The following is a 15,340-nucleotide window of genomic DNA, read 5'->3' as shown; positions in this document are numbered from 1 at the left end:
CTTGTTAGCAGTTGATAGTTTTATCTGGATTTTTTTTTTCCATTGATTCCATATAATTACCACTGTCATATGCCTGGGAAGGCCTTCACATGAGATAGGGATTTTTTTTTTAAAAACCGTGCTAATTTCTTACTAAATATTATATTTTTTAAATTCTAAATTAGTTTAAATATATCCATAGTATCATGACAAGAAAAATATCTATTCAAAGTCACTTGCTTTTTGAAGAATAGTTAAAAAGATTATTCTCGTGTTTTTCCAAGTCACAGTGTCCATAAATATTTTTAGTTGCACCTCTATAGAGTTCTCCCAGTGACATCCAGTGCTTCTCACAATTGCTTTATTATAACATCTTCATGTTCTGAATCATTTTAATTTTCCTCTACACTGTGTGTATGCTCCATGTCATTTGCTGTAGGCCTATCTTTGTCAGTCTTTTTTTCAGTAATTTGAAGGATTTCGTTAACAGGAACTCATTCCATAAAAAAATTCATAATTTCTGCTGCTTCACATTTTTCTGGAATGATATCACTGCTGATGAGAAAATCCTGCTTTTTGGAAGCAATTGAAGTTGCATATGTCGGAAACATTTTTCCAAGCCCTTGTAACTATATAAATGGAGTCAAGCAAATTCATCTGCTTTGTTGTATCGGCAACCACTCTTTTACCTTTGAGAATTTCATTCACAATTGGGCGATCGGGGATCATTTTATTTTTGTTTTCTTCCTTTTTATCGTTTATTCTCATTATTACTGTTTTGTAAGATGGCAACAGTGAGTTAAGTTCAAAACATCGTGGTAACAAGTCGCACATGTATGTAGCTCACATGTTTTATATTTGGGATTCTCTGAAGTCGAGATATGACAACAAGCGTGAACTCGCGTATGCACAGTGCGCCAAGATCTTCCAGCTGAAACAAGTGAAAATCGTGAATTCAAGAAACATCTTGGAACTGCTGGACACGGCGAACGAGGCAATACGAAATCTGCAGTGCTTGGGACTTGAAGTAAGTAGCCTCTCGAATGTGCTGTTGGTGTACTTTCTAAAACAAAAATTGGATGATAATCTAATGAAGCAGTGGGAACTAAGTCAAGGTCAAGATTATCCCGAGTATGGATGAATTCATAGCTTTCCTTGAAAAACAGGCCAGGTGTCTAAAGTCTGTCCAAGATGGTCCCAAACCAAGGGAAGAGTCGAAAGGCAATTCTAGACTTGCTTTTTCCTGTGCTACTCGTAAACAAGCTAATGTGTTGTGTATAGTGTGTAAACAAGATCATAAGCTCAGTGATTGTAGCAAATTTAAATCCATGACATTCAATGACAGGTGGATTTTCGTGAAGTCAAATAAGCTATGCTTCAATTGCTTGAGGAATAATCACTCAGCTGCAAAATGTTTGTTTACAACCCGCTGCCAGTGTTGTAAAGGAAAGCACCATACTCGCTTGCATGAATTCAAGGTACAGCCATTCAAGGTAGCATGAAAAAATAAAAATGATAAGGATGGAGTCCCAGGCTGGAACCCTGTCAGTCCTAGCCTTGAGAGTCATTCCCCTCCCATAACTTATCCCAACAATTTCCTAACAGAAAACTTTTTCCCCCTGTCATCTATAATTTAGTGCTTCTCCAGAATGGACAGAAATCATTTTCTTTGCCCAATAAAACTTTTTTTCACTCATTCACCATGGACTTGGCACTCCTCTTGAGTGGCGTCCCATGCTGCAGCAATGGGTCGCGTCACCCAAGAGCAGCACTGTATGGTCTGCCTCTTTGAAAAGGGGCAATTATGCACACATTTTGGTTCCCTCACCCAGTATTTTTTCCAAAATGAGCCAGAAAAAAAGGAAAAATTTGGCTTCTCACTTGTCTGGTCCATGGAGTACCAGAAACATGTTCGAAATAAATTTCTTAATGAAAAACTAACCTCATTATACATTATCTTTACAGGATAAATGATGATGGCTATTCAAATTAAGTGCTGTTTTAAGGGTTAAATTACCTGTTGCGGCATTATTAAGAACTGTAAAGTAATACTGCATCGAAAAGCAGAAAAATCTGCTTCGAAAGCAGGACATATGGTCATGCCCATTTTGTACAGTAAACAATGGTGTGCTGGTTTCTTCTGAAAAAAAATTAGGTTTATCTAAAGCAAAGCTGGTTAAAGAGTAAAACCTCTTTACTCTTTTCTTAAGTTTTGATCTAGAGGTCCTCTTGTTTGAAGCCCTGCCAGCCTCCGACCAGAGTCACCTTTATGGGTAGCATATGAGGCTTCGCACCCATGTAGCAAGTAAGCCCAAGCCACCCCTGTGCACAAATAAATATCTCAATCTAGCCACTACACCCCACATAAAGGTTGGCAATGTCCCTAGAAACAGTGACGCTCACTTTGAAAAAGCTGCTCTCTATCCATTACATTTTATTACTTTATACTTTTTTACTGCTGAAAATCATAAGAAAGCTTATTGCTGTTATGCCCATAGGCATAAACTTGTTCCTGGCCCATGGGCCCAAGCCCCTCCAATAATTTTGAAGGACCTGCTCAGCCCCCCCCCCCCCCAAAAAAAAAAAATTGAGTGGATAAGATACGTTTCACATATTTGGCTTGGCACGGAAAAACAATTTTTATGATTAAAAAAATCTCCCCCCAAAAAAAAGTAAAGTTCAGTAAAAAAAAGTTTTCAAAATTTTATTTTAATACTTTTTTAAAATCACAATAGACTTGTCCTTGGTTTTTTTTGTAACAATTTGTAGTATTTTTCTCACAGTAAACAATGACACTCGATCTCCAATTATCATTCTCCTTCGGTACCAACCATAGCTGCCCGAAGGCATGCATCTCCGGATGGCATCTGGAGATAATAATATAGGGTGGAGGTGCTTTGGTCCTTTCTTGTTCCCGCTGTCGGAAAATTCACAAGCATCTCTTCTTTTATTTGAACGCGACCCATGGGGAAGAAGGCTTCCAGACGATGCTGGAGGAAAAGAAAGGTTAAAAAATAGGCCAATAATGATTGAAACCAAAACAAGTACACTCCGAGAGCCATATTTTACTTATCGAGTTCGGGAGCCCAGGCCAAAACATTTTTGACAAAATACTAAATGACTAATAACACTGAGACAAATAAACAATAGCTAAATGAAATGCAGTGAAACCTCGATATAATGATTGTGAACCAAGAAAAAATATTGTTGTAGTGAGATTATCGTTAATGTCAAGAAGCAACATTATCATCACATGCCCTGAAATTTCTGTTGCCGTTGGCATCTTTTCTGAACTAACGTTGTTAGTACCACCAAAAAATGTGCTTTTTAGTATTTAATCATTGCAAAAGTAATTTAATTGATTAATTGATAAATAATATTCATTTGGATGTATTGCCCTGTAAAGAGCTTAATCGCAATACGCCATGGCATGGCCCTCACATCCTGTAGTAGAGTGCTTAGCCTGGAATCTTTGGCGGGCCCTAGCCAGACTTTTCACAGGCCTCTACATAGTAAATTTACAGTGTGAAAAATGAAAAAATAACAAGAATCGTCCTGGACCCCTGGGCTAGAACCCTGTCATCCCCATCAATGTTGAGAGGGCATGCAGAGGTGCCCTTATGAAGAAAACATTGGGGATGGGGGGAAATTTTGGAATAATTCCGTGTAATTAAGTATTCCAATGTCAATTTGGAAAAAAAAACTTTAGTATTTTCCTAAGAGAGATGTTATTCCTAAATTTCATATAACATGCTCTTATTCATAATAGTCATTAAAAGTTAGCAATATGCCCATTTCTGCAGCACTGAAATCAAAAATACTTCAGAAAAAATTTATTACAAATACACACTCACACTACAAACATGTTTTTTTTATTGTGTACAAAATAACATGATTTAAAAAATGTTCATGTGAATTTACAGTCAAATCCAGTTTTAACGAAAAACGTTATAACAAAAATCTTGTTTTAACAAACACTTCTCTAATCTCCCAGATAAGTTTACATAGGAACAATGAAAAAACCTGGAATTACTTTACAATGGAATTTTGTTTTAACAAAGCGCTTTCTCCAGTCTCTTCAAGTTCATTATAACACGATTCGATTCGACTATTATAAAAGTTTCTGTAGTTTTCTTTTCTTTCCTTTTACATTACTTGGACATGAATTTCCAATACTTTCAGAATCTATAGGTTTATTTGCATTTAATTTATTTTTGTCCAACTTCGAAGTCTTGGGTGCATCATTCCTCTTTTTAGAATAATTTTTCAGAAATATGTTAGTTGATGCAGATATAATTTGTTTAAGAATAAAATTTGAATATGACCATTTGTACATGTATTAGGAAAACATTCAATTCCAAATAATGTATTAACCGTTGCTTTGATAACAAAATCATAATGGTTCCTGATTTCAAAAAATTCCTTTTCAAACTCTTTTGAGACCAATTTAGAAACAATTACATAACAGTGCATAACAACTAGCAAAACAGATTGTTTTGGATATTTTAATCCACCCCTATCAAGATTTTTAATTAAATCATACTGTTCATTAAATTCCAGGGAATTATTGAAGGTGAGGTTGAATTTACAATTAGTACACTTCAATTTTTTTAAAGTTGCATGCGCACAATAGCCTGCAATATAAGTTAGCACAGGAAGTGAATTACCGAGATCTGTGAGCTCCTTTTTAGAAACAGTGATCTGTTTTAAAAGCAAATTCTCTGTATCTGGATGTTTCACAGAATCTGGTTCATTGATTTGAATACATATTGATTGATTAAATTCATTGTTTTGAATAATACAATATTCGTAGAGAGGAGCTAAGGAAATTTCTCCTTGCGAGTGAGACTTGACAGTTAGAGGCATCAAAGAACGAATCCTCAATTTCATTTCAGTTTCATACACTTGAACCAAAGACACATTGTATTGACAACCTGCAAGTTTTCGGTATTGACCGAAACGTTCTTCGAGGGAATCAGTTTGGAATTTGCCTGTTAATATGTACTGCAACTTCAATTCATCACAGCAATACTTCACAATTTCTATCATTGCATATGTTGTATGTTGCAAGGCAAGAAAAGTTTCCTTGGTTAGAAAGCCAGATGAACAATTTGCACTTTTCCAATAATCTAACCAATCTAAAAAATCATATAAAAATTTCATTTTCTCATCATCTGGAGATGATGTCAAAGGTTCCTGAAACACGTTCCTTTTTCATTTTCCTTTCAGGACTGTGCGAACGTTCATTATGTCAAACCACTTACATATTAACGTTATGTAATTGGCTGTATCTTTGTGGTTTGCAATGGCATGAATTTCACCACTGCATTTCAGGCCTTCGGAAACTGTATAGTTAAATATTTTCAACGCCAAGCGAACATTTTGACGTTCAAAATTATTGGGGCAAAGAGCTTTTTCTGTTAAAGAAGGGGCAAACTTCACAATATTGTTTGCTTCAGCTTCATGAAGCTCTTTCAATGCTAAAAAGGAAGCTGTTTTCAACAATGGCTCTCCATTGATGCCCATTGGTCGAGCTTTGAAATCTGGGAAATACATACATTTTCCTGTATTCTTTTAAGCCAATTATTTCGGATACATTTTAATATATGGACAGAATCAATAAGATAAAACAAAGGACGAAGAAAATCTGAAGGGTGTTTATATACAATGCTTAGTTCTGGAGGGCTACAGAAATACGAAACAGCCTTTCGGTTTATAGCATTATTATCTGAAACAACTCCTATAACTAAAAACCCAATAGTTTCAAGACCAACAATTATTTTGCTTAACATATTATATAATACAGCAGCAGATATTGTTTTCACCGGCAGAATGTGCATTACATCTTTATAATTAGACTCAATACTCTGAATCATGAAAGCTGAAGATGCAGCTTTTTCGTTATTATATGCCATTCCTAAAATACTCCCACCTTTATAGTCTAAATATGATTTTATGTGGATTTCATCCATCAATAGTAAAACATGCTTATCTTTACCACCAATCAATGCAAATTTTTCTTTTGCATAAGCCAAAAAAATTTTCATCATTCTGTTCAATTTTAGGATTTACATCATACATAGAACATAGCTTTGTCAGGGTAGATGAATGTGGCAAAATAATATAGTTACTGCTGCGTAAGAATTTGTATGCATGTGGAGATATGGAAAATAATAGGCAACATAAAATTAAAAAATTTCCACTGTACCTGTAATGGTTTTTGTGACAAATTATCAATTTCAATTGCTCAGAAATAAATTGAATCATTTCTGTATTTACATTCTGCTCAATTAAATATTGTTCGAGTGTTCGAAGCATATCACAGATTGACAGAACAAGTGCTGAAGCATTTTGGCACATTTCATTGTTGGAGTTTTTAACATCGCACAGAAACTTATGTAACATATTCACATCAGTTAGCTTTGTAGGTAATGCACACTGATCAACGCTGGTCAGTTTGCAATCTTTACGAAAAGCAGTAACCATCAAATTTTCATCCACAACAACTGAGGAAAGTATTATCGGAATTGGTTCTGCTTGGATGTGAATGAAAATTATATTTTCTTCCTTCACAAGAACATCTCAATCCTTAGGAACAGGACAGTTTTTCAAGCAGTCTTTCAGTTAATTTAAAGAACTATAGGAAAATCTTTTATTGTAGAGCTCTTCTTCTGCTTTGCTTTTCTCAATCGCAGCAGCGATTTGCTCACTTTCAATTCGAGCTTTTTTATCCAATGGACTTTCCCTGCTGGTAGAAGGTGTGGACAAATACAAGGGACATCCATGGAAAACACGGGGAACTGCACCATCTCTGGGTCGAGGTTGAGGAAGGCTAGCAACAAGGTAATTTCCAGTCTTTTCATCATAATACGACACTTTCCTTTCAATATCCTCTTCGATAAAATGCAGCTCGCAAATCTGAAAAGAATTTGGTATTCAAATTTTGGCTTTATCCATACAAACATAATTGAGTGAGAAACAAAAAATCCTTCAGAGAACTAGTAACTGTAACAAGTGGCATTTTTGTTTTTAATGCATGTAATAAATTATCTATAGTTATATTATTTAAAAATTAATACTATCATAATGAATATTTTGTTATAGTACAACAAATTTGTATTTTATTAAAAATTTACCATATCTTTAATGTTATTCGAAGAAATCTCTGACTACCAAGAAATAATTTCTGAAGCAAATTAAGGAAAAATTTAATTTTAACTTTGGAATAAGAATTTGTGAAATATTGTGAATTGTAAAAGCTATAAATATCAGTTCTAACAATGTTTTTAAGGATGTATGAAAAGATGAAATATCATGCAACTAACTAATACAAAATTTCAAAGAGGCTCTCTGTCCTTAGGCCTATACCTTTGAATAGAACAACTTTATGATATATAAATACCACCAAAAACAGTACGTACTCTGGAACTTGAGGTTGATTCGAAATCCTTTCGCGGTATGGCTTTGATCCATTTCCTTTTTAGATTCTCTTCTTTTGGAAACCGGAACACTGTAACCTTAGGCCCAGTTTCATAATTGCCCTTGCAGTTGGTAACACAACACTTGAAAGGCATCTTGTTATTCTGCATGAAATGGAAAGATTGAAAAAAAATTAAATTTCACATTTTAAATTAGAAATTATGAAATGTTATGAATCTTAAAATGTATGAACAATTTATTTTCATTGCAAGTCATGGCTTACAGCAGAGGTTCTTAACCTGAACTGTTTGAAAGAATTTCCAGAGGCAGGATAGAAGTGTATAAAACTTCAATAGAAATTAAAAGCATAGTAACTATTCATAAAAGTATCATGAATAGGTAATGATGTAGCCATGAAAAAATATTCATAAAACTGATATTATTTCATTTATTTTTTATTATATATATCATAGATTTTATTTTATATTTTATGTATGTATATTATTTATTATAGGCCTATATACAGGCCCATCATTTGGGGGATCAGAGTGGGGCACTTGCCTCCCCTTGGCTTTGAAAAATACACATGTATATATACAAATATATATATTCATTCAGTACATGTTCTTTGTCCCGTCCCCCCTCCCCCCGGAAAAAGTTAAAATGACAGTTTTGCCTATATATGATTTATTTTGTTACTTCAGAAAAAATTTTATGTTGTGAAAATTATTTGTTTCAAGTCATTCAAAATAATCCAGCAATATTTTTAATTTCTACGAATTAAAGAATTAGAAATATTTGATATTCAAGAAATATGGGAATCTACTTTTAGATGAGATCCATTCATACATACTTTGGGTTCTGAAAAAAAATTATTTTTTAATTTTAATCCATTCTTTTTTTTGAAAGTTTCAAAAAATATTAAGTATTAGAGATATTTGAAGCTTTGTACTGTCACAGGATAGCATATATAATCAAAAATATGTATAGTAAATTTGAAATAAATCTATGGTTAAATGATATTTTTAACGATATTTCTACCAGACTTTACTTTTTCACCAAGTTAAAAGGCAGGAAACTCCTCAAGGTAGGCCTATTGCAAGTAGTACAGTACTTACAAAAGCAAGTAATGTTTTAAACAAGTAACCATTTTGTTGTCTGAAATTCATTTAAAAATATACAAGCTTAAACGATTAATTTAACGAAAAATGCAAAATATACTTACTCTGGAATTAGAGATTGATTCAAATTTTCTTCATAACCACGTGGTATCCGAAATATCACACAGCATCGCCATAGCTGGTTTCTTCCTGTCATCGGCCTTCGGATAGTCATGTGACCACGTCAGCTGTGATGTGTGCAGGGGCTTTGTATATAGGTAAGACGCCTTCATATACGAGCGGAACCATCAGGCATTCTGGTCCTCGCCGAAGGGTTGCTGCACGAAATCGTCACTTCGGAAATGACCGCCAAACAGAGGGGAAAAAAAATCGCGTCGGTAAATCTGGCATAGCAACCTAACAGAATTCCCTGCGCGCTAAAAATGCTTGGCAAATGCGTATGGAAAATTCAATTTGTGGAAGAAACGAGGAATTTCAAGGAACGGATTTACTATGGGAAATAAACCATGTTTCACGAAATTATGATTAATCACGAAATTATTGGTAAACAACAGGTTGAATTCGTAACAGTTCGTGTGATGACGATCAAGTAATTAATCATAAACACAAAAGTATATAGCAAAAAAAAAATAAATTTCTTAACTTTTTTTCAGGTTTTTAGTGAAAATAAAATATTCCTATATATCCCTTACCCCGATCCTTAATTTCAGGATAAAAGTGGCATACAAAAATATATATAGTCAATTTAGATTACATTACGAAAATTTCTTCTGGATATTAAATGATTGTGTGAAGTTAAGGATTTGATAAATTACTGCCTCTAGATATTGGAAATTTAGTAAAAAAATTCTTAAATATTTTAGGAGCATTTATTTTATCAGAATTTTCTTCAGTAAATTACAAATTCTGAATAGCACACACAGGTTCAATAATGTAAATTGACGAGCTCAATGAGTGAATACATTTATTTATTAAAAAAATATTCAAACATAATGTACATAACTGATGAAAGCAAGATTTTACAAATATCATTCACAATTTCACATATTTTTCTACACTTTGTAATTAATTACTACGCTGCTTTAGAGTACCAGTAAACTTTGGGAATTACAAAAAACAAAACGCTTAAATAATAGAAATATAGTTCTTTTCTTGAAACTGCGTGACCCAACAGCAATTAATCTGGAAATATATATATATATATATATTCAAAAGCATTACTTTAAGAGAGCCAAGATAAAAACTGTACTGAAAATTGAAAATTACAATTATGGCAAAAAATAGTCTACGCGTACATGGTAAATACCCGTATTTCGTTATCTGTGACCCTAGTAATAGGTTAATACAGGGGCGCAACAAAATACTTTGTCCCCCGGGCAAGCCAGAATTTTGGTACCCCCCTTGCATGTAGAAACAGTTAAAGGATGAATTCTGCACCCCTTCTGGTCCAGCCCCTGCCCCCCCCCGGTTGCAGCCATGGGCCAATAATAAGCTAACCTTAAAATCCTAATAAATGTATAGAAACATCACCACATTAGGATAGATAATCACCAATAAAATACACACATTGATTCCTTTTAATAAATATATTTGTCCTCCGCACCAAGCTTTCTCTCCTCATCCAAAAAGTAAACAAATAAGCAATGACGAGTAAAAATGAAACACAAACTTTTCTTAAAAATATAAAGACACTGAGGCTCTATAACATTATTAGTGTAAGTGCATAATGTAATTTTTTCTGACACCACACAGTAATTCATTGTGTACAATAGATAGATGCCGATACGTATAGCAAACTATTTTCAGAAGTTTACCATTACTCATCCAATAATTTAAAAGAATAATATAGAAATTGCAGGTGACTAAAAGATGAAAAAGACAAATATTTAAGATACAAAAAAAAATACGAGAAAGACATATTTATGTAAAGATAGTCAGATAAATTTCACTTAGTTTTAGAATCTTTCAAATTTCTCGTATTCAGAGGAATGAATGTGTGAAATGATGTTGGCAGAGTGATAAATAGTTACACCTGCGCACTCACTAAAGTGGGGGAGCCTATTTTATAACTTCAGTACCTAGATTGAGTATATATATATAGCTTAGTTACTATATAGCAGGTATTATATTTCTTAAGATAGTTCACTAGACCCAATAATTAAGAATCTGTCTTTCATTATATATTGGTCATATCAACAAAATATGACAAAAATATAAAAAAAAAAAAGTTATCCATATATAAGTCTACCAAACAATCCAAAAACGAATTCTAAGGAACACCACCTTCTTGGCTAATAAATGAAATATAGTCAGCAATGAGGTTTGTTAAAAATTCATGATGGAAAAAAATTTAATTTAACCATGCTGAGGGACAGGGAAATCCAACAAGACATTTTACCTGTTTCAGCAATTAACTTGCTATTTATGCTTCACACTCGTAACATGTCCCATATATGTACTTTGGTATTTAATTTCTAACTTGGACAAGCAAAAAGGATAAGTCCAGTGGCAAATTTCTGGTGCTCATTCACTAACAAAACAGTGTAGATTTGAACCTTCCGCTTACGAAATTGCCTAGATGTGTATTGAGTGAGCTGTGTAATATAGAGCTTTTCTATGAATTTGTGAAAAAGAGCTTGAGATGGACGATCTGACTGAAATCTGTAATCCCTATAAAACACTCCCTACTAATCCCTGCCATTCACAATACTTGCTCATGAGTCTTTTTCTTCATTCAGTTAAGGGAAAAAACAGTTACTTGTAGCTGGACTTGACAAATCCCACCAGGGCGCCATGGCGATGAAATGCCATTACAGATTTTATAAAGTAAATCATGTGATAAGTAAATTTGAGTCTTTTAATTTCAAGGCGGCATGTGTCTCTTAAAGTAGGAAAAAGATATAGAAAGTTGGAAAAAAAAAACATTATTCATTACCATTTTATTTGAGATTAAGATCACCCTTGGCTCCTAAGAAGTTTGACTGGCATTAATTTTTTTTCCCTCTTGATTTGTCAAACCCTGACTTACATTTTTTTTGTTTGTTTACATTTTCTATTTCGTATATTATTGAATCTATTGTGTACTTTTGTTTTACACATTACCAGTTTATTATTACTTCCATAATTTTTTTCATGCATGGTTATTTGTTTCTTGTTCAACGAAATTATCCTTTAATTAATCAAATTAGCAGTACATCTAAATGTTATGAACAGAGTTTTTGGAACATAACCAAGGTTGTGTGATGATAAAGGAAAAATATCAATGGAGATGTATTCCACATACTAGAAAGATAGGATGCAACAGTTCATATCTTTATCTTTAGTATATATTATCAGTGTGCTTACAATCTGGTCAATGAACTTAAAACCATTTTCATGAAATGGGGAAAATTCCACAGATGAATAAATAATTATAATAATACCACTTAAAACAATGGAGGCAGCACAAAATTTATATTGACGTGCAGTGTTTTGTGTGATTTGTTGTGAATTTGTGTATTGTGATAACGGACATCAGAAATAAGTGTATAGGTAGTGAATGAAAAAAAAACTGATTTTCAAAAAGGTTTTTCTTGCTATCATTATAACGTGTTTCGCAATTGCATATCTATGCAATGAGATGGTGACAGTTGACGAAACTTCGTCTACTGAAAATTACGCACACATTGTTGAGCTTAATACTCATTTAAAAAAGTAATTGTTACGCGTCTTTTGTATCACACTTACCAGAAATTCTGTTCATGCCAATGTCAATGTAAAAAAATATTAACGTTTATAATGCGTTTTGACGGTTATAATGTCAATTTCTATTTTTTTTATCTTTCTCTTAGTAATTGCTAATTTGCCTCAAATATTACTCTCAGAACATATTAAATAGATAACAGACTGCAAAATAAATTCAATTGAATTTTTACCTCATCAGTTTTTTAATCTATGGCTTTTTTTAATTTGCTGAGCATCAAGTGTTTGAAGCGGCAGGCTTTTCAAAGCATTAAAGGGATAAATAAAAGTAAGATAGCAATATAAAAAAACAGTACGTTATTGAATATTGAAGTTATTTTCATGTGTCTGTATGGTGTTGGGTCTGAGAAAAAAATTTCAACATTTCTGCTTCACAATACTTGAATGCGTTTTTCTCAAATTGATTACTGGCGAATGATTTGACATTGTTATGCAATTTTTCACACTTACTAAGCTATTATAGGGATATAGATAGAATTTTTGAGATTCATTGAAAATTTTAAAAATGTTTAAATTTAAGAAAAATTATAAAAATGTCTAAAATTTAAAAAAAATAGAAATTTTAAATTCCGAATGTGAAAAAATTACTTTCCATCATACTTTCTAGAAACCCCAAAGAAATTGGAATGTATTATTCTTGAGAAAGAAGAAAAAGAACTAGTTTTTGCATGGGCAAAATTTAATCCATGAGGTGTTTGTTTCAAAACTCATGCATGTAGTTCGAGTGAAAAAATTCAAAAACCCTTTTCCAAGCAAGATAATGATTTAAGCTGAACATGCAATTAATTTTAAAATAGTAAGATTAAATTAATTCTTTGTAATTAATTTGCAAAGTAGTCACTGCATGTGCCTTGCAGGAAAGAGAGAGTGCTCACCAGTCCAGTAACACAAACTAATGATACCAATCACAATTTTGTAGTCTGTTAAAAGAATTATGGGGGACAGAAAATGAAATCAATTGAAATACGACGTCTATCACATTAATTTTTAATCCCATTAAATTTGATTTTCAGTGAAGATACAATTTTAGCTAATTACTCCCAATCTGCAAGCGATAAGTCGCCAAATCAGCAGAGCTCACTACAGCAAGCAAGGAGGATTGAAGGACCGATTTCCAACTGATTTGAAATCACCTTGTTCTCTTAGTTGAAAATGCCAAAATTAAAACATTTCTATTTTCCACAGAAATACCACATGAAATTTTGCCTCAAAACATAACAAAATAAGTTAAAATTCACTATAACAGTAATTCGTCGTAGTAGCGATAAATCGCCAAACTAAGAGCCGAGAAAGTGAGCATTCCACGATAAATTCATAAATAATTTGAATTTAAATTAGTTCTCTTGGTCAAAATTATGTACCTATGCATCTTTTCTCTTAAATCAAACGGAACAAAAAACCGGGAAAATGATTGAAAATCACCATAACTTTTATATCTAAACACAACACGCGAGCAATGGCGCCAAATATCGTCTGCTACCTCCAAACGATTTATTTTTTCATATAGTTCTCATTTAAAATCATTATCACAAATACGATTTTGAAAAAATAAAATTCACACAGAATAATTAAATTTAACTCACTTCACACAGGCGAGCTCCATTTCCTGGTATGAAATCGTCTCTCCTGGAGTTCACGATCCACTTCTCGCGTCGTTCTTTTTCCGCCAGAAATCTAAACATTCTGTAAAACCTTTTTTGTCGGAATTGGAACACTTTGGAGCCGAACAACAAGGCATTTCTGAAGTTATTTCACGAAAAAAATCGATAAAAACAACTAAAAACACAATAAATTTGACTAATATATAGGAGCGTTGAAAGGACCCTACAATGCGATGATAGTAAGCAGTGCTACAAAAAGGACCAGAATGCCGCATGCGCCAGCCTGTGTATTAAGGAGTTCTAGCACAACTCAGGTCTATAACCATATATTGGTGATTTGCTACCTAGTGAATTGTGCCGGAAGTGTAGCTGTGTGTGTACCTAGCAGTCTGAATGCGTATGTAGTGTTGTGTTTGATTTTTCAGTGCTGCTATCTATATTTCAGAAGTGAAGTGTGACGTGTTATGATCGAATTACATTTGTGCTGTTTGTAGGTCTGTGGCTCTCTGTGGCGAGACTTTTTCAAGGGGAGATCGGGTCTCATTCACGCCTTAAAGTTGGGAACCACAGAAAACCAACTTCAGCCGACCACCACTGTGGTGACAGTGGGGTTCGAACCGGGACCTCGTGACACGAGTCCGTCGCTATGACCACTTGACCACCACAGCAGCCTCAAATGGCTCTGTTGGTCCAGTGAATTAATTTGAAAGAAATTAAGTTTTATTTCAACATCAGTATTTCATCTGTCATTGCAGAAAAATAATGTGCGGCATGTAAAACGCTGTGATGTTTTCACAAAAACTTTTGGCCCTGGGCAGAAATTTTGAGAGGACGGCACATTTCAGGGGAAACAAAAACTATCTTTCAAAGTTATCGATTTTTACACTGTTGAGGTGATGTAAAACTACATTTCTTTCAGCCCTTCCCCCACACTTGACAGCAATAATCTACACTCTTATTTACGAACCTGTCCGTGGCACCCAGAAAGTGCTGCAACAAACAGATTGGGAATCACAGCCCTATAAAAATACAGTACAGTAGTGTACATTCAATGAATATAATTTATCTGCAAAGTATCTATCAGCAATGGGCCCCCCACCCCCACGTCATCGAACAAGGCTTCTCGATTGAGATGTTTTGTGGTTACCAGGACAGGATTTCCCAATCCCCCCCCTCCCCCCCCCCCATCTGTTGTGAATTATATGGTAAAAATCGGAAAAAATTCCTCCCGAGACTCACTCCAGCCAGGAGCACTGTGGGACCTTCCTTCATGTGGTTCACCCTCTGGGAATCATTGATATACAGTAAGACCTCGGTATAACCTCGACCACTCTTACCGTCAACACAACTATAATGTCGGTTTCTTAAAATCCTGCTAGCTTAACTGACAAAACGTTTACTCGTTATGAAATCACCCTGCTAATGAAGTCGTTTTATTCGGCACTCAGGTGTAACATTATACTAAGGTCTGACTGATGA

General features: G+C 33.9%; 2 protein-coding genes across 7 annotated transcripts in view; one reads left to right on the top strand and one right to left on the bottom strand.

Annotated features, from left to right (window-relative positions):
* Positions 1-15,340, top strand: part of LOC149086509 (coiled-coil domain-containing protein AGAP005037-like) — a 758,714-nt gene that overhangs the window by 300,787 nt on the left and 442,587 nt on the right. The window lies entirely within an intron of this gene.
* Positions 1-15,340, bottom strand: part of LOC149086511 (uncharacterized) — a 169,795-nt gene that overhangs the window by 81,555 nt on the left and 72,900 nt on the right. The window lies entirely within an intron of this gene.

This window comes from Pholcus phalangioides, unplaced genomic scaffold (genome assembly GCF_987345545.1).
Source record: "Pholcus phalangioides strain wild (caught in Gottingen) unplaced genomic scaffold, Ppha-v1.0 ptg000004l_1, whole genome shotgun sequence".
Classification (NCBI taxonomy): domain Eukaryota; kingdom Metazoa; phylum Arthropoda; class Arachnida; order Araneae; family Pholcidae; genus Pholcus; species Pholcus phalangioides.
The sequence above is the reverse complement of the archived record's forward strand: the minus strand, read 5'-3'. Positions and strand labels throughout refer to the sequence as shown.